At 40.4% G+C, this 23,587-nt stretch overlaps 1 protein-coding gene across 1 annotated transcript in view; it reads right to left on the reverse strand.

Moving 5' to 3' along the window:
- Nucleotides 1-23,587, reverse strand: part of LOC136176275 (CUB and sushi domain-containing protein 1) — a 1,594,796-nt gene that overhangs the window by 102,272 nt on the left and 1,468,937 nt on the right. The window lies entirely within an intron of this gene.

Here is a 23,587-nt window from a genome sequence, read left to right on the forward strand (position 1 = left end):
AAGAGCATCAATGCATTCATTGCTATAAAATGTATGAGTTTATCAACTATCAGTCAGAAAGCAGGGGCTGCAGAACTAAGGAATTAAGGGAGATACTCAGAACAGAAAGCTCAGACCTACAGGGATGGACACACAAGCCAGTTTTTTAAAAAATTAGTTAATTTATTTCAATTGGAGGATAATTATTTTACAATATTGTGATGGTTTTTGCTATACATCAACCACAGGTATGCATGTGTCCCCCAGTTCTGAACTCCCCTCCCACCAGCCTAGCCTGAAAGGTTGGGCAAGAAAGTAGTGCCAAAGAAGAAGGAACTTTTAACAACTAGTAAGATGAACAGAGAAGTTATTATAAGCACTTCCTTCTTAAATTTACTAGCTCTGACCAGACTTATTCACCGTGAGATGAAACAAACAAAACAACTCTGAAGTTAAATAAGTTACAGTAAGGAACCCAGGGTTTTCCCAGGTACTGCTAGTGATAAAGAACCTGCCTGCCAATGCAAGAGATGCAAGAGATGCGGGTTTGATCCCTTGGTTGCGGAGATCCCATGGAGGAGGAAATGGCAACCCACTCCAGTAGTCTTACCTGGAGAATCACATGGACAGAGGAGCCTGGTGGGCTATACTTAATGGGTCCAAAGAGTCGAACACAACTGAGTGAGTGAGCACATGGAATCCATAGTAATGGAAGATGATAAGACAGGAATCCCCCCAAATACACACACAACTCAGGAGCTCTTGTCAAAGGAAATCTTTGCAATCACCAATTTAAGGATCTTCTTTTACTCAATCAACATCGAAGATGTTATGGATTTTGAAGCATCATGGATTTTTAATTTAGATCATTTAAAATATTTCCCACATAGCTTCCAATGAGAATACACACCTAGTAAGATAAAGCAGGAATGACTGGTTGAAAAAGTTTATATAAACATGAGTATATATAAGTTTATTTAATTTTATGGGTAAGGAAGACGGTCAGAAAGATAGAATTATTCACCTGGGTAGCACAGTGACTTTGTTTAAAACCGGGGGCTGGAGAACAGACCTGATTCCCAAGCGAGACCTCCTTCTGCTCTATAGGCACACAGGTCACCTGTGGCTAAGTCTGAGTGTTTTGGTTGCTGTCTTTGTTCTTTTTTTCTGTATCAGAATCTTCAGTAAACGCAATAGGGAGTTATCAGAAGAGTTAAAGAAAATGTAGTGCTGATAAGAATCAAAGTTCTAGAAAAATTAAAACTCTAAAGTTTCTCTAATGCTTAAATTTATGTTAAGCTATTTCAACTATCTAAAATATATATGTGTGTGTATGTATGATTGTATATGTACATATGTGTGTGAGTGTATATGTATATATGTGCATGAGGGTATATGTGTGGAGATATATATATATATATATACACACACACACAGACACACACACACGTGTGTGTGTGTCTGTGTGTGTGTGTGTGTGTGTGTGTGTGTATGAGATCAGTTCAGTTCAGTTGCTCAGTTGTGTCCGACTCTTTCGACCCCATGGACTCCAGCACCTCAGGCTTCCCTGTCCATCACCAATTCCCAGAGTTTACTCAAACTCATGTCCATCGAGTCGGTGATGCCATCCAACCATTTCATCCTCTTTCATCCCCTTCTCCTCCTGCCTTCAATCTTCCCCAGCATCACGGTCTTTTCCAATGATTTAGTTCTTCACATCAGATGGCCAAAGTATTGGAGTCTCAGCTTAAGCATCAGTCCTATCAATGAATATTCAGGACTGATTTCCGTTACAATTGACTAGTCTGATATCCTGGCATTTCAAGGTACTCTCAAGAGTCTTCTCCAATAACACAGTTCAAAAACATCAATTCTTTGGTGCTCAGCTTTCTTTATAGTCCAATTCTCACAACCATACATGACCGCTGGAAAAACCATAGCTTTGACTAGATGGACCTTTGTTGGCAAAGTAATCAAGGAGCAAGTGTCTTTTAATTGCATGGTTGCAGTCACAATCTGCAGTGATTTTGGAGACCCCCAAAATAAAGTCTGTCACTATTTCCACTGTTTCCCCATCTACTTGCCATGAAGTGATGGGACTGGATGCCATGATTTTAGTTTTCTGAATGTTGAATTTTAAACCAACTTTTTCACTCTCCTCTTTCACTTTCATCAAGAGGCTCATTAGTTTCTTTTCACTTCTGCCATAAGGGCAGTGCCATCTGTATATCTGAGGTTATTGGTATTTCTCCCAGCAATCTTGATTCCAGCTTGTGCTTCATCCAGCATGGCATTTTGCATGATGTACTCTGCATATAAGTTAAATGAATAGGGTGACAATGTACAGCCTTGACGTACTCCTTTCCCAATTTGGATCCAGTCTGTTGCTCCATGTCCAGTTCTAACTGTTGCTTCTTGACCTGCATACAGATTTCTCAGGAGGCAGGTAAGGTGGTCTGGTATTCCCATCTCTTGAATAATCTTTCATAGTTTGTTGTGATCCACACAGTTAAAGGCTTTAGCATAGGGGGTATAGCTCAGTGGTAGAGCATTTGACTAAAGGCTTTAGCATAGCCAAATAAAGCAGAAGTAGGTGTTTTTCTGGAATTCTTGCTTTTTCTATGATCCAACGGATGTTGGCAATTTGATGTCTTGTTTCTCTGTCTTTCCTAAATCCAGTTTGAACATCCTGAAATTCACAGTTCACGTACTGTTGAAGTCTGGCTTGGAGAATTTTGTGCATTACATTGCTAGTATGAATGAGTTGAGTGGAATAGTGCAGTAGTTTGAACATTCTTTGGCATTGCCTTTCTTTAGGATTGGTATGTAAACTGACCTTTTCCAGTCCTGTGGCCACTGCCGAGTTTTCCAAATTTGGTGGCATATTGAGTGCAGCACTTTCACAGCATCATCTTTAGGATTTGAAATAGCTCAACTGGAATTCCATCATCTCCACTAGCTTTGTTTGTAGTCATGCTTCCTAAGGTCCACTTGTCTTTCCAGGATGTCTGGCTCTAGCCAAGGGATCACACTATCATGGTTATCTGGGTCATGAAGATCTTTTTTGTTTAGTTCTGTGTATTCTTGCCATCTCTTCTTAATATCTTCTGTTTCTGTTAGGTCCATACAATTTCTGTCCTTTATTGTGCCCATCTTTGCATGAAATGCTTCCTTGGTATCTTTAATTTTCTTGAAGAGATCTCTAGTCTTTCCCATTCTGTTGTTTTCCTATATTTCTTTGCATTGATTACTGAGGAAGGCTTTCTTATCTATCCTTGCTATTCCTTAGAACTCTGCAGTCAAGTGGGGATATCTTTCCTTTTTCCCTTTACCTTTTGCTTCTCTTCTTTTCTCAGTTCTTTGTAAGGCCTCTTCAGACAACCATTTTGCCTTTTTGCATTTCTTTTCCTTGGGGATGGTCTAGATCACTGCCTCCTGTATGATGTCTCAAACCTCCATCCATAGTTCTTCAGGCACTCTATTTGATCTAATCCCTTGAATCTATTTTTCACTTCCACTGTATAATCATAAGGTCATACAATTCATGACCATGGTCATGGTCATTCAGGTCATTACCTGAGTGGTCTAGTGGTTTTCCCTACTTTCTTCAATTTAAGTCTGAATTTTGCAATTAAGAGTTCATGATCTGAGCCGCAGTCAGATCCCCTTCTTGTTTGTGCTAACTGTATAGAGCTTCTCTATCTTTGGCTGCAAAGAATATAATCAACCTGATTTTAGTATTGACCATCTGGTGATGTCCATGTGTAGAGTTGTCTCTTGAATTGTTGGAAGAGGTTATTTGCTATGACCAGTGCATTCTCTTGGCAAAACTCTGTTAGCTTTTGCCCTTCTTCATTTTGTACTCCAAGGCCAAATTTGCCTGTTACTCCAGGTATCTCTTGACTTCCTATTTTGCATTCCAGTCCCCTATAATGAAAAGAACATTTTTGTGTGTGTGTGTGTGTTAGTTCTAGAAGGTCTTTTAGGTCTTCATAGAACCATTCAACTTCAGCTTCTTCAGCATTACTGATGGGGGAATGGACTCAGATTACTGTGATATTGAATGGTTTGTCCTGGAAATGAACGGAGATCATTCTGTCATTTTTGAGATTGCACTCAAGAACTGCATTTTGGTATAAGACCCAGTTTCCCCCACAGTCAGTCTCTCCCATCAGGAAGCTTTCATAAGCTTATCCCTTATTCCTCAGGGGGCAGGCAGAATGAAAACTACAATCATAGAAAACCAATCAAACTAATCACATGGACCACAGTCTTGTCTAACTCAATGAAACTATGAGCCATGCCATGTAGGGCCACCCAAGACAGATGGGTCAAGGTGGAGAGTTCTGACAAAATGTGGTCCACTGGAGAAAGGAATGACAAACCACTTCAATGGACTTGCCTTGAGAGCCCCATGAACAGTATGAAACAGCAAAAAGATATGACAGTGAAAGTTTAACTCCCCAGGTTGGTAGGTGCCCAATATGCTACTGGAGAAGAGTGGAGAAATAACTCCAGAAAAAATGAAGAGACAGAGCCAAAGCAAAAACAGTGGCCAGCTGTGGACGTGACTGGTGATGGAAGCAAAGTTCAATCCTGTAAAGAGCAATACTGCACAGGAACCTGGAATGTTAGGTCCATGAATCCAGGTAAACTGGAAGTGGTCAAACAGGAGATGGCAAGAGTAAACATCGACAGTTTAGGAATCAATAAACTAAAATGAACTGGAATAGGCATATTTAACTCAGATGACCATTATATCCACTACTGTGGGCAAGAATCCCTTAGAAGAAATGGAGTAGCCCTCATAGGGTGTATGGGTATATATGTATACATATGTGTATGTATGAGTGCATATGTGCGTGTGTATATATATATCTGTATCTGTGTATACATGTGTATATGTGTGTGCTGTGTATTGCTGGGTATGTGAGTGTATATGTATATATATGTGTGTGTGTGTGTGTGTGTGTGTGTGTGTGTGTGCTAGGTCACTTAAGTCGTGTCTTCTCTGTGACCCTATGGACTGTAACCCACCAGGCTCTTCCGTCCATGAGATTCTCCAGGCAAAAATACTGGAGTGGGTTGCCATTTCCTCCTCCAGGGGATCTTCCCAACTCAGGGACTGAACTCACATCTCTTACATCTCCTGCATTAGCAGGCGGGTTCTTTACCACTAGTGCCACCTGAGAAGCCCTGTATTCGTGTGTCTATGAGTGCATATATGTATATATGTGTGTGTGTGTGTGTGTGTGTGTATGTGTATAAAGCGTAATAAAAACTCACAGATGGAAAACAAAAAAACATAGACATATGGACATCATTTTGAACAAAGTATTGAAAATAATGAAATTATAACCTTGGCTTTCTGAAGCCATTCCTTTGTCAAGGCATTGTATCAGTGGGAAGGCTGCTAAGTATTCTGCACAAAATTCAGCTTAATTTACTGAATGCAGTAAATGCCCTTTATGATCCTGCTCTCAGAGTATTGCCAATATCTTATTTTCTTGCCATTTTCTCTGAGATTTCACTCCAGCAATCATTTGTTCATTCTCACCAACCTTAATTTCTCTGCCACTTGCTGAAGCATGCCCAGTGGCTCACTTCCCTACAATTCTCATTTGGGGAGAATTCTGAATGGAATGACATTTCTCTGGCAGGTTAAATGGGGAAGAAGACATTCCACAAGCACGTTTGAAGCCCTGACTTGAAAGGATTCAGACCCAAGAGGGCAAAGCAGTAAAGCTTTGTAACTACTTCTGTTAAATCTTGAAGCTTACGGCACAAGTGAACCCTTATTTCCAGGACTTAACAAGACCCACTTCATGTTGTCTGATCAACAAATGGGAATCTTTTTTTGGCCTTGTGCTGTAGGTTTTAGGCCCTAGGGTGTCCTAACATCAGGCTACTTGGCAGAGCTTAAAATAGAGGTTGGCATTCTACTGAAAATGGAATTCTTACACTTCTGATTCAATGAAGAATAGATGGAACAATTCTCATAGCCTTGTAAATTTATGCTTATGAGATGAAGTCAGTTTTCTGCTAAAATCTAGTATGCATCCATCTATTCATTCTGGAAATTTTGCATGATAACTATACGACAGATATTCCTTAGATCACTTTTTAAACATCAATTAGCTAAATGTATGCAACTATCAAAACCTGGAGAACTTTCTTACTTTTGGTGTAGCTAAAAGGGAGTAAAATTCCTTTTGCTTTATATTTGTTTTTTGTTTTATTGTACTAACATAGCATTATATTGCTTGGCAACTCAGACCAACAATCTCATACTCATATCATGAAACTGATCTTCTGTCTGAGAGCAGAGGTTTTAAAGTCAGACGTCTGAATCAGCTCCAGCCTCTGGCATTCAGCAGACCCATGACCTAAGTTTCTCAGTAACTTGTCCCATTGCTCTTAGGTTAATAATGCTCACCCCAAAGGAAATTGTGACGACAGTATGAAATAATGTGCACAAAACCATTAGCACTCTATCGACACCATGTAGGCTCTCAGTAAATGACAGTATACTACTGTTACATGCATGTGTCTTTAAACACACACATAATTTATTCTTATTCTTTTGTAAATAAAGATATGAATTGCAAGGAACAACTCCTTTAAGTCTGTTTGTTAAAGAGAGCAAAGAGGAAATCCGAAGGAAGCCGGTTTACTTCTATTATATATCTCATGAGTGAGCTGACATTTTGGTTTCAAATAAATGGAAGTGACACTCCAGTTTCCAGTGTTGCAGGCTTTCTTAACAGCACAAGATCCATTTGGGATTATTTTCTTTTCATATTTAAGGTCATACAAAGAGCAATTTTTCTTGTCTCTGCAAGTTTCAAGAACTTCTCAGACCATTTCCTACTTCTTTCAAATGCTTGTGCTCTGTAACTTACACTGGCTCCTTTCTGGAGCTACTCAAGCTTCAATACCTCACCATTTGCTTTGTTTTTATTTTTATTTCTTTTCCTTTTCCTTTGTTTCCCCTTCAAAAGCTCAGTGATTGCTGGACATGGACTATTGCCTTAGACTTGGGATTCTCATATCTTAATTTCCACTCCATTCTACTCAATGTCCAGAGGGGCTCTGCCCACATCCAAGGTCACTGCTGACCCTCATGCAGCTGCTAGACAAACTCCAGGCCTCAGTAAACTGCTCCTCTGGTAAGTGGGAGTCGAGTGAGATCCTGATTCACCCCTTTCCTCCTGCTGTTCTCATTTGGTTGACCAGCAATCACTGTCTAAATATTTAAAAATTTGCTTCATACTGGTGGCCTTCTCATTGTCCATCACCAATATTCTAGTACACATCCCTGTGACTTCAAAACACTACCGTTCCATTATCTGGACCCCACTCATTCGGCTAGGGCAAACCTAGAGGAAGGGCCACCCATAGTAGGGAAGAGGAAGAGTGTCCAGGAGCAGCGTTTCCTCTGGCCTGGTTTAGATAAGAAGCATGGTAGGTAATGGTCCTTGCCTGGTGGTTCAGATGGCAAAGAATCTGCTTGCATTCCGGGAGACCTGGGTTTGATCTCTGGATTGGGAAGATCCCCTGGAGGAAGGCATGGCAACCCATTCCAGTATTCTTGCTGGAAAATCCCCATGGAAAGAGGAGCCTGGCAGGCTATAGTCCATGGGGTCGCAAAGAGTCAGACACAATTGAGCAACTTTCATGTCACTTCACTTCACGGTAGGTAATGGGCTTCCCAGGTGGCGCTAGTGGTAAAGAACCTGCCTGCCAGTGTAGGAAATGCAAGAGACTCGGGTTTGATTCCTGGGTTGGGAAGATCCTCTGGAAGAGGACATGGAAACTCACTCCAGAGTTCTTGCCTGGAGAATGCCATGGACAGAGGAGCCCAGGGGGCTACAGTCCACAGGGTTGCAAAAAGTCAGACATGACTGAGCACGCACACGTGGTGGTAGGTAATAAGGCCTGAAACAGGGCACCCAGGAAGTAATACCACAGGTATCCCAGTCATAACCCCAAACACTGAGCTGACCATCAAACAAGACTACAGCATCACCATGTGTATTTTGGTTTATTTTTCCCAACCCCTCCCTTGTCTGTGCCTATTTAAGTCTGGGATAGTAGGTGGTTTCATGCATGTGTATTACTTTGATTGGCAGTATTACTGAATGAAATAGCCTTTTATTTAAAAAAAAAAAAAAACACTTTGGCAAGTGTTTACCTGAAGTTCTGCTTCCCAAAACTGGACACGGGGATACACTTTCTGCAGCTTTCTTTGTAGCTTGGACACAGTCTTCTTAAAATTACTAGTAACTCCCTGGTGGCTCAGATGGTAAAGAATGCTTGCCTAGGCAGGCGACCTGGGTTCAGTCCTTGGGTTGGGGAGATACCCTGGAAGAGGGAATGGCTACCCACTCCAGTATTCTTCCCTGGAGAATTCCATGGACAGAGTAGCCTGGTGGGCTATAGTCCATGGGGTTATAAAGAGTCAGACACTACCAAGCACAGTGCACAAAACACACATGGTCTCAGAGGAGCAATGGTTTAGGACACCCTAAATGCTCTTCTTTTCCCCCCAGGGGTTTAAAAAAGGTTGCCATTTAAGTTCCCTGCAAGCTGGTGATTGCCCTTCATGTATCCACAAGCTTCAGCAGCACAGAAACCCATTCTGTTCAGAAGGACTGATGTGCTCCTAGGTTACTGTCTGAATGCTTCCTTGAAAGGGAGGTATTGAGTTAGATCTGGAAATGTTTGAGGAAAGACAGATGCGTTGTGGGCAATTTTCTTCCCACTCACCCTGTGCTGACTGGGGATTCTATTCCATCTTTAAATGAGACTATGGCAGATCTGCAAGTGCAAGAGAAGGTCTGCCAAGCTTACTGGAGCCCATGTTAGTGCAACCATTAACGGTAACAGTTTGTTACAAAAGAGAAAAATACAAAGCAGTCTAAGAAGCCTGCAGACCAGACAGAGAAACACTGTCATCAATAAACAAACACATGTACCCCCACATTTGAAGCTTTGCTTTTGTTACAAGCCACTCCTTACACTTCCTCCCAAGCTGCTCTCTGTACAGACAAATGCTTTTAAAGCAAAATCTTGGGGAAGTCTCACTGTTAACAATTTATGAAAAATGATCAATCTTTGGATCAGCAGTTCTTGGGGTTCAGCCCTGATTTTGTAACCTATGATCTGTGTGTCCCAAAGTGTATACCTTAGCAATCTCTGATACTCAATTCCCTCATTTGTATAAAGGGCAAACTCAAAGTCCTTTTTGAGAAATTTAAAATCTACAAAATGGAGGGGCAGTCCCAAGATGGCAGAGGAATAGGATGCGGAGATCACTTTCTCCCCCACAAATTCATCAAAAGATCATTTAAAAGTTTAGCAACTTCTACAAGACAACTGCTGAACATTGGTGGGGAAGACCAGGCACCCAGGAAGGCAGCGCAATCTCTTTGAAAGGAGGTAGAGTAAAATATAAAAGACAAAATCAGGGAGAAAAGATTGAGGGATGGAGACCCATCCTGGGGAGGGAGTCGTGAAGAAGAAGTTTCTATACAATAGAAAACCCTCTCACAGGTGTGTCTGTGGGAAGCTTTGGAATCTCAGAGGGCAACATAATGGGGAAATTAAAAAAACAAACAAACAAAAAAACCCACAGACTGTGTGCCTAACCACAACTGCCAGCAGAGAAGCGGCCCAGACGCTTCACGTCCACCAGCAGTGAGTGGGGGCTGGACAGGGAGTCATGGCCTGCATCCTCAGATTATTGGTCCTTAGGGTAAGGACTGGGTTGAATGCCCTGAGGACAATCTGAGGGAACTAATGTGACATAGCAACCCAAACTATAGGATCACAAAAAAAAGAAAAAAGGAGAGCAAGCCAGCTGCCATTTAGGGCCTTCCCTCCCTGGAGGCAGACAGACAGGTTTACTACAGCCAGAGCTGGAAGGCAAGGGGCTGCTGCAATCTCAGCCAGAGACGACATCTTCCAGCAAACTCTGAGTGGGCTGCCAGTTGCTAAACACGTCTTCCTGGGATCCTGGGCAGTTCACCAGTTCCAGGAGTATCACAGCCTGAGGTCAGCTCCCCAGAGGAGACACACAGCATGCCTGAGACTGTGCCTGAGTGGTGCACCCGAGAAGTCCAGCGGCCAGGAGCGGGGAGGTCCTTAAAGATACACGGCCTACCTGGGACAGTGCGCTCGCCACGCACCCAGTCACCCGAATGGCTTGGGCCTGGGAAGGGCACAAAATGCACAGCCCATCTGGGTCTTGCAGAGCACCCTGGAGCCTGGGCAGTATAGACCTGGGGAGTACATGCTGCCTTGGGCTGTGTCAAACCCAGTGTGGTCCATCCGCTGCGAGCACTCCCTACACATGCTAGCGGTATTGATTTTCAGTGTCCCTCCCTCTCCACAGCATAACTGAACAAGTGAGCCTAAATAAGTGGCCACTGTCACCCCCTGGTGTTAGGGTATAAATTAAGACACTGAAGAGAACTGCAAACAGAGAAAGCCAAAACAAATAAAGAAGAGGGAACCGCCCCAAAGTGACAGGTGCAATGGATTAAAACCCTGCAGTTAATGCTGAGACTGTGCATTTGAGGGGCAACCACTGACCTTGAGAACAAGTGGACTATCTGACACTGAATTGATCCCACACCACCAAAAGCAGCTCCAGAGAAACCCCTATATATATATTTACTATTATCATTTCTTAATTAAAAAAAAAATTTAGTTCTTTACTACTTTTTAACTTTCATTTTTATAGCCAACTATCACCTTTCAAAAAACCCCCTATTTGTTAAAAAAACAAATTCCATATACACTTTTTAGATTTTGTGATCAATTTTGTTTTGCACGTTTTATATTGTATTTTTGATAGTATAACCTCTATTCTAGGTTTTTAATCTTTGCTTTTTCTTATTTGTTATCAATTTTTTACCTTTAAGGATCTAATCTTCAATATCCATTTTCATTTAGGGATTTGATTACTGGTTTGATTGTTCTCTCCCCTTTTGACTCTCCCTTTTCTCCTCCTGGTCACCTCTATCCCCCTTCTCCCTCTTCTCTTCTCTATATAACTCTGTGAATCTCTTTGGGTGTTCCTGGGTGTGGAAAGCTGTTTCACCATTAACCTAAGGGTTTATCTTCTGTGCTGTATGGAGAAATCTTGAGGCTACCATAAGAGAAGGACTGAAAGCCAGAGGCAGGAGGCTTAACTCCATAATAGAACACAGGAGAACTCCTGATTCCCAGGAACATTAATAGACAACAGCTCACTCAAAAGTCTCCTTGCCTACACTGAAACCAAGCCCCACAGAAGGGCCAACAAGCTCTAGTGCAAGACACACCCGCTAATCCTTCACCAAAACAAAAGCAAAAACCTGAAATTAAAAGACAGGCTGCCCAAAGCCATCCCAAGCACACAGACACCCCAAGACACACTACTGGACACTTCATTACACTCCAGAGAGAAAAGATCCAGCTCCACCCACCAGAACATAGACACAAGTGCCCCCAACCAGGCAACCTTGACAAGCCACCGGTCCAACCCTACCCACAAGGAACAGACTCCACAATTAAGAGGAACCATGAACTTCCAGCCTGCAGAAAGGGCAACCCAAATACAACAATCTAAACAAAATGAAAAGGCAGAGAAATATTCAGCAGGTGAAGAAGCATGATAAAAACCCACCAAACCAAAGAGGATGAGATAGGGAGTCTACCTGAAAAAGGAATTCAGAATAATGATAGCAAAGATGATCCAAAATCTTGAAAACAAAATGGAGTTACAGATAAATAGACTAGAGATAAGGATTGAAAAGATGCAAGAAATGTTTAACAAGGACCTAGAAGAAATAAAGAAGAGTCAATTAATAATGGGAACAATGCAATAACTGAGATTAAAAGCACTTTGGAGGGAACCAACAGTAGAATAACTGAGGCAGAAGAGAGGATAAGTGAGGTAGATGATAGAACGGTGGAAATAAATGAAGCAGACAGGAAGAAAGAAAAAAGAATTAAAATAAATGAAGATAACCCTAGAGACCTCTGGGGCAATGTTAAACACTCAAACATTTGAATCATAGATGTCCCAGGAGAAGAAGGCAAAAAGAATGGGGATGAGAATATACTTGAGGAGATAACAGTCGAAACTTCCCTAAAATGGGTAAAGAAATAGCTATCCAAGTCCAAGAAACCCAGAGAATCCCAAACAGGATACACCCAAGGCAAAAGACCCAAAGATACATATTAATCAAACTAACAGAAATTAAACACAAAGAGAAAATATTAAAAGCAGCAAGGAAAAATCAACAAGTAACACACAAGGGGATCCCCATAAGGATAACAGCTTATCTTTCAGTAGAAACTCTTCAGGCCAGAAGAGAATGGCAGGACATAATTAAAGTGATAAAAGGGAAAAACCTACAACCATGATTACTATACCCAGCAAGGATCTCATTCAGATATGAAGGAGAAATCAAAAGTTTTTCAGACAAGCAAAAGCTGAGAGAATTCAGCACCACCAAATCAGCTCTAATGAAAATGCTAAAGGATCTTCTTTAAACAGGAACACAGAAAAGGTTAATGAAATTGAACACAAAACAAGAAAGTAAATGATAATGGGATCATACTTATCAGTGATTATCTTAAATGTAAATGGGTTAAATTCTCCATCCAAAAGACAAAGACTGGCCAAATGATACAAAAACAAGACCCATATATATTGAGGTGGGTCCTGACAAGAGACCCACCTTAATATTTGGGACACATACAAACTGAAAGTGAGGGGCTAGAAAAAGATATTTCATGCAAATGGAGACCAAAAGAAAGCAGGAGTAGCAATACTCCTTTCAGATAAACAGACTTTGAAACGAAGACCATGATAAGAGACAAAGAAGGACACTACATAATGATCACAGGATCAATCCAAGAAAAAGATATAACAATTATAAATACATATGCACCCAGTATAGGAGCACCTCAACATATATGGCAAATGCTAACAAGTATGAAAGGGGAAACTAAAAGAAACACAGTAATAGTGGGGGATTTTAATACCCCGCTCACACTTAAGGATAGATTAACCAAGCAGGAAAGTAGCAAGGAAACACAAGCTTTAAGTGATACAATGGGCCAGTTAGACCTAATTGAAATCTACAGGGCACTTCACCCCAAAACAATGGAATTCACCTTTCTTTCAAGTGCACAGAGAACACTCTCCAGGATAGATCACATCCTGGGTGATACATCTAGCTTTAGTAAATTTTAAAAAAAATTAAAATCATTCCAAGCATCTTTTCTGACCACAGTGTGGTAACACTGGATGTCAACTACAGGGAAAAAAACACAAAAAAGCACAAACATATGGAGGCTAAATCACATGCTTCTGAATTATCAACAGATCAGAGAAGAAATCAAAAAGGAAATCAAAATATGCACAGAAACAAATGAAACTGAAAACATGACAACCCAAAGCCTCTGAGATTGCGCGAAAGCAGAGCCAAGAGGGTGGCTCAGGGCAATACAGGCCCACCTCAAGAAACTAGAAAACATCAAATAAGCTACCTAAATTTCACCTAAAGCAACTAGAAAAAGAAGAACAGAAGAACCCCAAGGTTAGTAGAAGGAAACAAATAATAAGAATCGAGCAGAAATAAATGATAAAGAGATTAGAGAGTCTATAGCAAAGATCAGCAAAACTAATAGCTGGTTCTTACAGAAGATAAGTAAAATACACAAACCATTAGCCAGACTCATCAAGAAAAAAAGGGAGAAAAATCAAAACAATAAAATTAGAAATGAAAATGGAGAAATCACAATAGACAACACAGAAATACAAAAGATCATAAGAGACTACCAGGAGCAATTACATGCCAATAAAATGGACAGCTTGGAAGAAATGGATGAATTCTTAGAAAAGTATAACCTTCCAAAACTGAACCTGGAATAAACAGGAAATCTTAACAGACCCATCACAAGCACAGAAATTGAAACTATAATAAAAAATCTTCCAACAAACAATAGCTCAGGACCAGATGGCTTCAGAGGTGAATTCTACCAAAAATTTAGAGATGAGTTAACACCTATCCTACTTAAACTATTCCATGAAATTGCAGGGGAAGGTAAACTCCTAAACTCATTTTATGAGGTGACCATCACCCTAATACCAAAGCCAGAAAAAGATGCCACAAAAAAGAAAACTACAGGTCAATATCACTGATGAACATAGATACCAAAATCCTCAACAAAATTCTTGCAAACAGAGTCAAACAACATATTAAAAAGATGATCAAGTGAGATTTATGCCAGCGATGCAAGGATTCTTCAATATTCACAAATCAATCAACGTGATATACCACATTAACAAATTGAAACATAAAAAAACATGATTATCTCAATAGATGCATAGAAAACCTCTGACAAAATTCAATACCCATTAATGATAAAAACTCTCCAGAAAGCAAGCATAGAAGGAACATACCTCAACATAATAAAAGCCATGTATGACAAACCCACAGCAAACATTATCCTCAATGGCAAAAAAATTTGAAAGCATTTCCTCTAAAATCAGGAACAAAACAAAGGTACTCAGTCTCACCACTACTATTCAACATAGGTTTGGAAGTCTTTATTCACTGCAATCAGAGAAGAAAAAGAAACAAAAGGAATCCAGATTGAAAAAGGAGAGGCAAAACTCTCACTGTTTTCAGATGACATGATCCTCTACAAAGAAAACCCTAAAGACACCACTAGGAAATTACTAAAGCTAATCAATGAATTCAGTAAAGTTGGATGATATAAAATTAAAACATAGAAATCCCTTGCATTCCTATACACTAACAATGAGAAAACAGAAAGAAAAGTTAAGGAAACACATGCATTCACCACTGCATTGAAAAAAACAAAATACTTAGGAATAAATTTACCTAAAGAAACATTTGAAAAGACCCTGATGTTGAGAAAGGTTGAAGGCAGGAGGAGAACGGGATGACAGAGGATGAGATGGTTAGATGGCATCACTGACTCAATGGACATGAGTTTGGGTAAAGTCCGGGAGTTGGTGATAGACAATTTGGTGATAGACAGATTCATATGGAAACACAAAAAATCTCAAATACCCAAAGCAATCTTGAGAAAGAAGAATGGAATTGGAAGAATCAACCTGCCGGACTTCAGACTGTACTACAAAGCTACAGTCATCAAGACATTATGGTACTGGCACAAAGAGAAATATAGATCAATGGAACAAAATAGAAATCCCAGAGATAAATCCACATACCTATGGACACCTTATCTTTGACAAAGGAGGAAAAAAATATACATTGGAGAAAAAAACCATCTCTTTGACAAGCGATGTTGCAAAAACTGGTCAACCATGTGTAAAAGATGGAAACTAAGACACTTTCTAACACCATACAAAAAATAAACTAAAAATGGATTAAAGATCTAAATATAAGGCCAGAAACAATAAAACTCTCAGAGGAAAACCTGGGTAGAACACTCTCTGACATAAACCACAGCAATATCTTCTATGACACACCTTCCAGAGTAATGGAAATAAAAGCAAAAATAAACATATGGGACATAATTGAATTTAAAGGCTTTTGCACAATGAAGGAAACTATAAGCAAGGTGAAAAGACAGCGTTTAGAATGGGAAAAATAATAGCAAATGAAAGAACTGACAAATAATTAATTTCCAAAATATACAAGGAGCTCTCAAGCAGCTCAACACCAGAAAAACAAATGACCCAATCAAAAAATGGGCCAAAGAACTAAACATTTTTCCAAAGAACACATACAGATGGCTAATAAATATATGAAAAGATGCTCAACATTGCTCATTGTTAGAGAAATGCAAATAAAGACCACAATGAGGTATCATCTCACGCTGGTCAGAAAAGCCACCATCAAAAAGTCTACAAACAATAAATGCTGGAAAGGGTGTGTAGAAAAGAGAACCCTGTTACACTGTTGGTGGGATTGGCAAACTGGTACAGCCACTATGGAGAACAGTGTGGAGATCCTTTAAAAAATTGGAAATAGAACTGCCATACAACCTAGCAATCCCACTGCTAGGCATACACACCGAGGAAATTGGAATGGAAAGAGACACATGTATGCCAATGTTCGTTGCAGCACTGTTTACAATAGCTAGGATATGAAAGCAACTTAGATGCCTATTGGCAGATGAATGAATAAGGAAGTTGTACATATACACAATGGAATATTACTCAGATATAAGAAAGAACACTTTTGAGTCAGTGCTAATAAGGTGGATGAAACTGGAGCCTTATTTTACAGAGTGAAGCAAGTTAGGAAAAGAAACACCAATACAGTGTATTAATACATATGGAATTTAGAAAGATGGTAACAAAGATTCTATATGTAAGGCAGCAAAAGAGACACAGATGTAAAGAACAAACTTTTGGTCTATGTGGGAGAAGAGGAGGGAGGGATGATTTGAGAGAATAGCATTGAAATATGTATATTACCATATGTAAAATAGATGATCAGTGCAAGTTCCATGCATGAAGCAGGGCACTCAAAGCCAGTGCTCTGGGACAGCCCAGAGGGATGGGGTGTGGAGAGAGGAGAGGTGGCTCAGGATGGGAAACAGATGTGCACCCATGGGTGATTCATGTCGATTTATGGCAAAAGACACAATAGTGTAAAGAAATTATTTCCCAATTAAAATAAATCAATATATGAAAAAAATCTACAAGGTGCTTTGCTCTTTAAGTGAAGTTCATTTCCAAATGAAAATGGGACTGACCCATAAATTGAACATGACCATATCTATCCACTGAATTATTCAGCTTATCTACTATGCCAATGTCTGTCTTACAACTGATAAATTGAAACCACTTACATTTATTGTAACCATGGATATGTTAAGACTTAAGTCTGCCATTTTATTTTTGTTTCTGTTTTCTTTTCCAGCCTTCCTGTCAGTTACTTGAACATTTTTAAAACTTCATTTTGGTTTACCTACAGTAGGTTTTTAGCCTATCTCTTTGTGTTGCTTTTTTAAGTCATTGTTCTAGATATGAATTATATGTACAAAACTTCTCAAGTCTATTGGTGATATTTGACCAGTTGGAGGGATGTATAGAAAGCTTACATTATTTTATAACCCTTAACCATCCCCTGATAATATCCTTTAATTATTTTTTCTGTAAACCTTGAGAACTACATTAAACATGTTATAATTTTGCTGCCATTGTCAAACAATTTAGAACACACAAAAGGAAATGCAAAGTCCATTGTATTCACTCATACTCTTGCTCTTCTGTGTTCTTTTTTCCCTTCCTGATGCTCTAAGTTTATTATATTTATATTGCTGTTTATTTAGAGCATTTCCTTTAGCCTTGCTTCTAAAGTAGGTCTGATAGAACAAATTCTCTTAGTTTTTCAGCATTTGGTAATAACTGGATTTCGTCTTCATTCCTGAAGGATATTTTTGTTAGCCATAGAACTCTAGATTGATTGATCTCTCCTTTCAGCACTAGAAGAATGTCATTTGATTTCCTTTTGGCCGCCAGGTTGTTGATGGGAAATGTTCTGTAATTTAGATCCTATTTTCCTATCAGTAATCCATTGTTTCTATCTGGATATTTTCAAGATGCTTTTCCTTTGTATTTAGTATTCAGAAGTTTTACTACAATGAGGCTGGTAGGCATTCTTTGGAGTTGCTGGTGTTTGAGATTCAGTTAACTTTTTGAATCTCTCAGGTCCACATACTTTGTCAAATTTGAGAAGTTTTCAGCTATTTCTCCTCAAATATTTTCTTTTCAGATTTTCCCTCTTTCTCCTTTTCTTCTGGAACTCTGAAGACACAAATGTAGAATCATAATTTTTAGTGTTTATTGCAACCTTCCATAACATACTCTCTTTGAGTCTTTCTATATTTAGTTCAAAGTATAAGATTACATGAGTGGAACAAAGGGTCATATAATCTATTAAAGACTCTGATCCTGGGAAAGATTGAGGGCAGGAGGAGAAGAAGGTGACAGAGGATGAGATGGTTGGATGGCATCACTGACTCAATGGACAAGCATTTGAGCAAATTCTGGGAGATAGTAAAGGACAGGGAGGCCTGGCATGCTGCAGTCCATGGGGTTGTAAAGAGTTGGACATGTGACTGAGTGCACACACACATACCATGGAACTAATTTGTTGAAAGATTAAAATACATCAACACGTTATAGGGTTAAGGTCTCTGAAAGAAAACAGAATGTGTGTACTCAGGCACCTGGGGGATTTATTTCTCCCCAGAAATGTCTTCATCAATTCTCATGTTAAGTTTCTACTTTAAATTTTTATTTAAGCAATTCAAATAATATCATTTCCTTGTCTCCATTCCTATTAATTAATTAGCTTGAATTTTAAAAATTATTACATAATTTGAGGAAGGTAAAACAATATTTCCATTTTACATATTTGTTGTTCAGTTGTTCAGCTGTGTCCAACTCTTTGCAACCCTATGGACTGCAGCACGTCAGGAGTCCCTGTCCTTCACCATCTCCTGGAGCTTGCTCAAACTCATGTCCATTGAATTGGTGATGCCATTCAACCATCTCATCCTCTGTTGTCCCCTTCTCCTCCTGCCTTCAGTCTTTCCTAGCATCAGGATCGTTTCTAATGAGTCAATTCTTCATTATCAGGTGGCCAAAGTATTGGAGCATCAGCTTCAGCATCAGTCCTTCCAATGAATATTCAGGACTGATTTCCTTTAGGATGGACTGGTTTTATCTCCTTGCTGTCCAGGGGACTCCCAAGAGTCTCCTCCAACACCACAGTTCAAAAGCATCAGTTCTTTGGTGCTCAGCCTTCTTTTACATAAAATGGAGATAAACTCAAAGTTGAGTAATGTGAAGGACCACTGAGAGCAAGTGGAAAGTGAAACAAAGGCAAATAAATGCCTCTTGTCTTTCTTTGAAAAGCCCATAAGTCTTCTGTGATCACACAGCCAGTTGGTTTGCTAGTCCAATTTTTAATTGTTTTTAAAATTGACTGCTTTTGCTAAATTTGGAAAAGATGGGGCTAGAATTCAGGTCACTTGACATGGTCCATGTCCTTTCCAATCTGACAACCACAAAAATAAACACAAAGTGGGAACAGAAAGGAGGGGAAGAGAGGAAGAAAGGGAGATATTTGATGGCTTATGATTTAATTATTAGTGATTCTTATTTCTAAAATGAGTTTCCTGATAATTTAATTCTAATGTAAATAGTGAGGAATACTCTTGAGGTATACAGACGCAAAACTTTTGCTTTTCCCCCTTTTGAGTAGGACCTTAGTTACACAATTGATATTAATAGTGATTTAACCATTTAAAATCATTAACTTCCTGAACGTCATAGGTATTTAGCATAACTGGCCTGAGTTATGCTCTCCTTAGGCATGAAAAAGATTCCCTTGGTAATTAAAGCCAGGGTAGCACCGTGTTATAGTGAAAGGCTCCTGCAACCCTGGAGTCGTTAACATTGACATTAGTAGTTCCCGTGGTCATGAGTCCCTGATCAGAAGTCCACTACATTCTGCACATATTTTAACAGCTATGGCATTTTCATGTGTAAGAGCAAGGTAATCTAGATTATCTCTATAGGCTTATCTCTAAATGCCAATGATTCTACCCAAAGCCTTCCTCAGCACAGACAAGACAGGAGTGTCTGTCCTGGCATCCACTCCCTTCCCTCCACATTGCTGGACAGAGAGTTTTCTAAGCCATCACAAGATGAGCATGGCAAGTGGAAGTACAGGGGAAGATATAGCTCCTCTTCCAAATGTTCTGAATTTGTGTGGTGTTAACTAGGCCTGGTATAGCAGCAAGCATATTCTCTGACTCCTAAAACACCATTGTTTCATTTTTAAAAGTCAACATAATATTATTTTGTTTAACAAATATTTTAAAACATTGATAAATATTTGCATGGTTGTGAATGGTGTCTACTCTTTTACTGGGTCCGGTTTTGAACTGTCTCTGATCCCAGGAGTAAAACTGAGTTCTGATTTGGCCACCATCTTTAAATGGCAGACATTCCATTAATCACTTGGGCAGACACGAGGTGTCTGAAAAATGAAAAATCATGACTGGCCTAAAGAGGACTACAATAAAAGTGGCATCTGAATATACTGCGGCTCCAGAGTGTGTTTTTTTGCACATCACTTAACTACCCACAAATTTCTTCAGTACCTCACAGGGGACAGAAGCCAGGAGCACTGTTGGGTTTAATCAATGGGCCTTGCATCTTTGTTAATGGATTAGAAGAGACAACACCCTCAGCTAATGAGTTGCATTTGCTCTAGGCATGAATAATACAGGATGATTTACAAGCATTTTGAGTCCATTAGCAGAGCTATCTTATCCTGTCTCCATCAACTTGTTCTGTAGAAACAACCAGCTAGTTTTAGTACTAATGTAGGTGAGGTACAAAATAAAGCAAAGACATCACTTGCCCAACAAAGGTCTATATAGTCAAAGCTAGTTTTTCCAGCAGTCATGTACAGATGTGAGAGCTGGACCATAAAGAAGGCTGAATGCTGAAGAACTGATGCTTTTGAGTTGTGGTACTGGAGAAGACTCTTGAGAGTCCCTTGGACAGCAAGGAGATCACACAAGTCAATCTTAAAGGAAATCAATCCTGAAAATTCATTGGAAGGACTGATGCCAAAGCTAATGCTCCAATACTTTGGCCACCTGATACAAAGAATTAACTCATTTGAAAAGACCCTGATGCTAGGAAAGAATGAAGGTAGGATGAGAAGGGGATGACAGAGGATGAGATGGTTGGATGGCATCACCAATTCAATGCACATGAGTTTGAGCAAGCTCCAGGAGATGGTGAAGGGCAGGGAGACCTGACGTGCTGCAGGTCGTGGCATTGCATAGAGTTGGACACAACTGAGCAACTAAACAACAACAACAATCTGCATTGGTAGTGGGGTTGTTTACCACTAGTATCATCCGGGAAGCCCTAATATAAAGCAAAGCATCCATCAATTCTCTAGATTAGGGTCCCCTAAAAACTAAGTAGTATGGAAGAATGTTTTTCCCTTTCATCACTAATACATTTGCTCATGAATCCCTCAGACCCTTCAGGCCACCATCAAGAGAAATTAGGCAGTTCTGGACCAGAGGTGGTGAGACTTGGAGTCTGATACTGGCTGTGCCCGGTGTCTAGCGTCTTCTCAAACAGTCACCCCAGGGTTTGCGCCCTGGAGAGCCAGCGCAGAGCCCAATATGCTGAAAGCATAGAGCACAGGGGTGCGAAATTCACCCACATCTGGAGGAGGTGGGATCAGACGCAGTCCCTGAGCCATCACTAGCCTCCAGATAACACCATCATCTTCATCAGTGTTACACCTGGCTTTCCTCCGTCAAATACAAAGTTCCTTCCATTGTGAGAAGTTTTTACCTGCATGACCTCACTCAATCTCAAAAATAGTTAACCTCAAAAACATTCCAAGAAGTAAATTACTTTATTATTTTTTTATTACTGCTATGATGGTTAATATTATTTGTCAATTTGGCCGGGCTAAAGGGTGCCTAGATAGCTGGTAAAACATTATTTCTGGGGTGTGTGAGGATGGATTCAGACTAGATTAGCATATGTATCTCAGAAGGAGTGAAGAAGTCCACCCTCCCCCATTTGGGTGGGCATCATCCAGTCCTGAGGCCTGAATAGAACAAGAAAGCAGAGGAAGGGGGAATTTGCTCCCTCTGCTTGAGCAGAAAGGTCCAGCTTCCCCTGCCCCTACTTGGGGCTTCTGGCACTCTCCCTATTGCCCCCTCCACACCCCGATCCCCAACCGCACTGGACTCCGTGGCACCTGGACTGAATCCCACCACTGGCCACCTGGGCCTCCAGCCTGCAGACCACAGATCCCAGAACTTCTCTGCCTGCACAACCAAGTGAACCAGCTCTTTAGATACATTAATCTGTATCTACGTGTATCCTGTTGGTGCTGCTCCTCTACAGAACCCTGACTGACAAAACCAAAAAGCAAGCTGAGCTTTTGAAACGCCATGCAAACCACCCAGATTCTTATAAACAGCAAATAGCTGTGCTGGGGGACATGCCTCAGGGTATTTGATGCCAAAGTAGGTGTCTTAGCTACTCTGTCTTGTCTCCAAGGTGCCATCTGCTGCATTTCAGTACTGTTGCTGTTGTTCAGTCACTAACTCATGTCTGACTCTTTGTGACCCCCATACTGTAGCACACTAGACTTCCCTGTCCTTCACCATGTCTGGACAAACTCATGTCCACTGAGTCAGTGATGCCATCCAACCATCTCATCCTCTGTCATCCCCTTCTCTGCCTGCCCTCAATCAATCCCAGCATCACTGGGTCTTTTCCAATGAATCGGCTCTTTGTATCAAGAGGCCAAAGTGTTGGAGCTTCAGCTTCAACATCAGTCCTTCCAGTGAATATCAGGATTGATTTCCTTTAAGATTGACTGGTTTGATCTCCTTGCTGTCCTAGGGACTCTCAAGAGTCTTCTCCAATTCCACAGTTCAAAAGCTTTAATTCTTTGGTGCTCAGCTTTCTTTATGGTCCAACTCTCCTATCCAAATATGACTACTGAAAAAACTATAGCTTCGACTGCATGGACCTTTGTTGGCAAAGTGATGTCTCTGCTTTTTAATACACTGTCTAGGTTTGTCATAGCTTTCCTTCCAAGGAGCAAACATGTTTTAACTTCATGGCTGCAATCACATTTAAGTATACCCATATCTTTTTATTTCCAGTGTCCAACCACCAGTGATAAGTGAATAGATGGATAAATGAATAGGTTAGAAATATATTTTAAAAATATAATTCTGAAAATATCGGGTTGGCCAAAAAGTTCATTACGGCTTTTACTAGAATTTTGGCCAACTAATAAAAAGACCATGCTGAATTTCAGCATTAAAGATATTTCTGGACACTCCCTCCCCCTTTTTTAATTTCCCTTGTCTTCACTGATTTCCCAAATTCTGTGTTTTGTTTTTAATTGGAGGATAATTGCTTTACAGTGTTGTGGTAGTCTCTGCCATACATCAAGACAAATCAGCCATAATTATTTATATGTATGTATCTCCTCCCTCCTGATCCTCTCGCCCCATCCCAGCCCTCTAGGTCGTCACAGAGTGCCAGACTGCGCTCCCTGTGTTATGCAGCGGCTTCCCGCGAGTGATCTATCTTACACATGGTGGTGTGTATGTGTCAAGGCTACATTCTCAACTCGTCCTACTCTCTCCTTCCGACACTGTCCACCAGTCCATACTTTACCTCTGTGTGATTTCCAAAACTCTAAGCAACATCTCAGGTGACTCTCAGCCAGCACACAGTACACCATTAATCCTGGGTGAAGGTTGAGACAGAAAATAGCAGTAAAATGGGAGATAATGGGCTGGAATCACCTCTAGGCCAGCAGGGCTTCACAGTGTTTATTTGCTTTCTGGGGTCAGGTGTGATGTCAGGCCCTTTACAAAGAGGCTTTACTAGCATTAGAAGCAGCTTCCTATTTGTCTTGAAGGATAAAGGCTAGTGCTTCTAAGAATGAGGGCAGACAGAGGAATGTCATGACTGGTGTGTACAGACATTACCACAGAAAGATGGGCAACTTAAGAACACTGG

Source organism: Muntiacus reevesi, chromosome 10, assembly GCF_963930625.1.
Source record: "Muntiacus reevesi chromosome 10, mMunRee1.1, whole genome shotgun sequence".
Taxonomy (NCBI): Eukaryota; Metazoa; Chordata; class Mammalia; order Artiodactyla; family Cervidae; genus Muntiacus; species Muntiacus reevesi.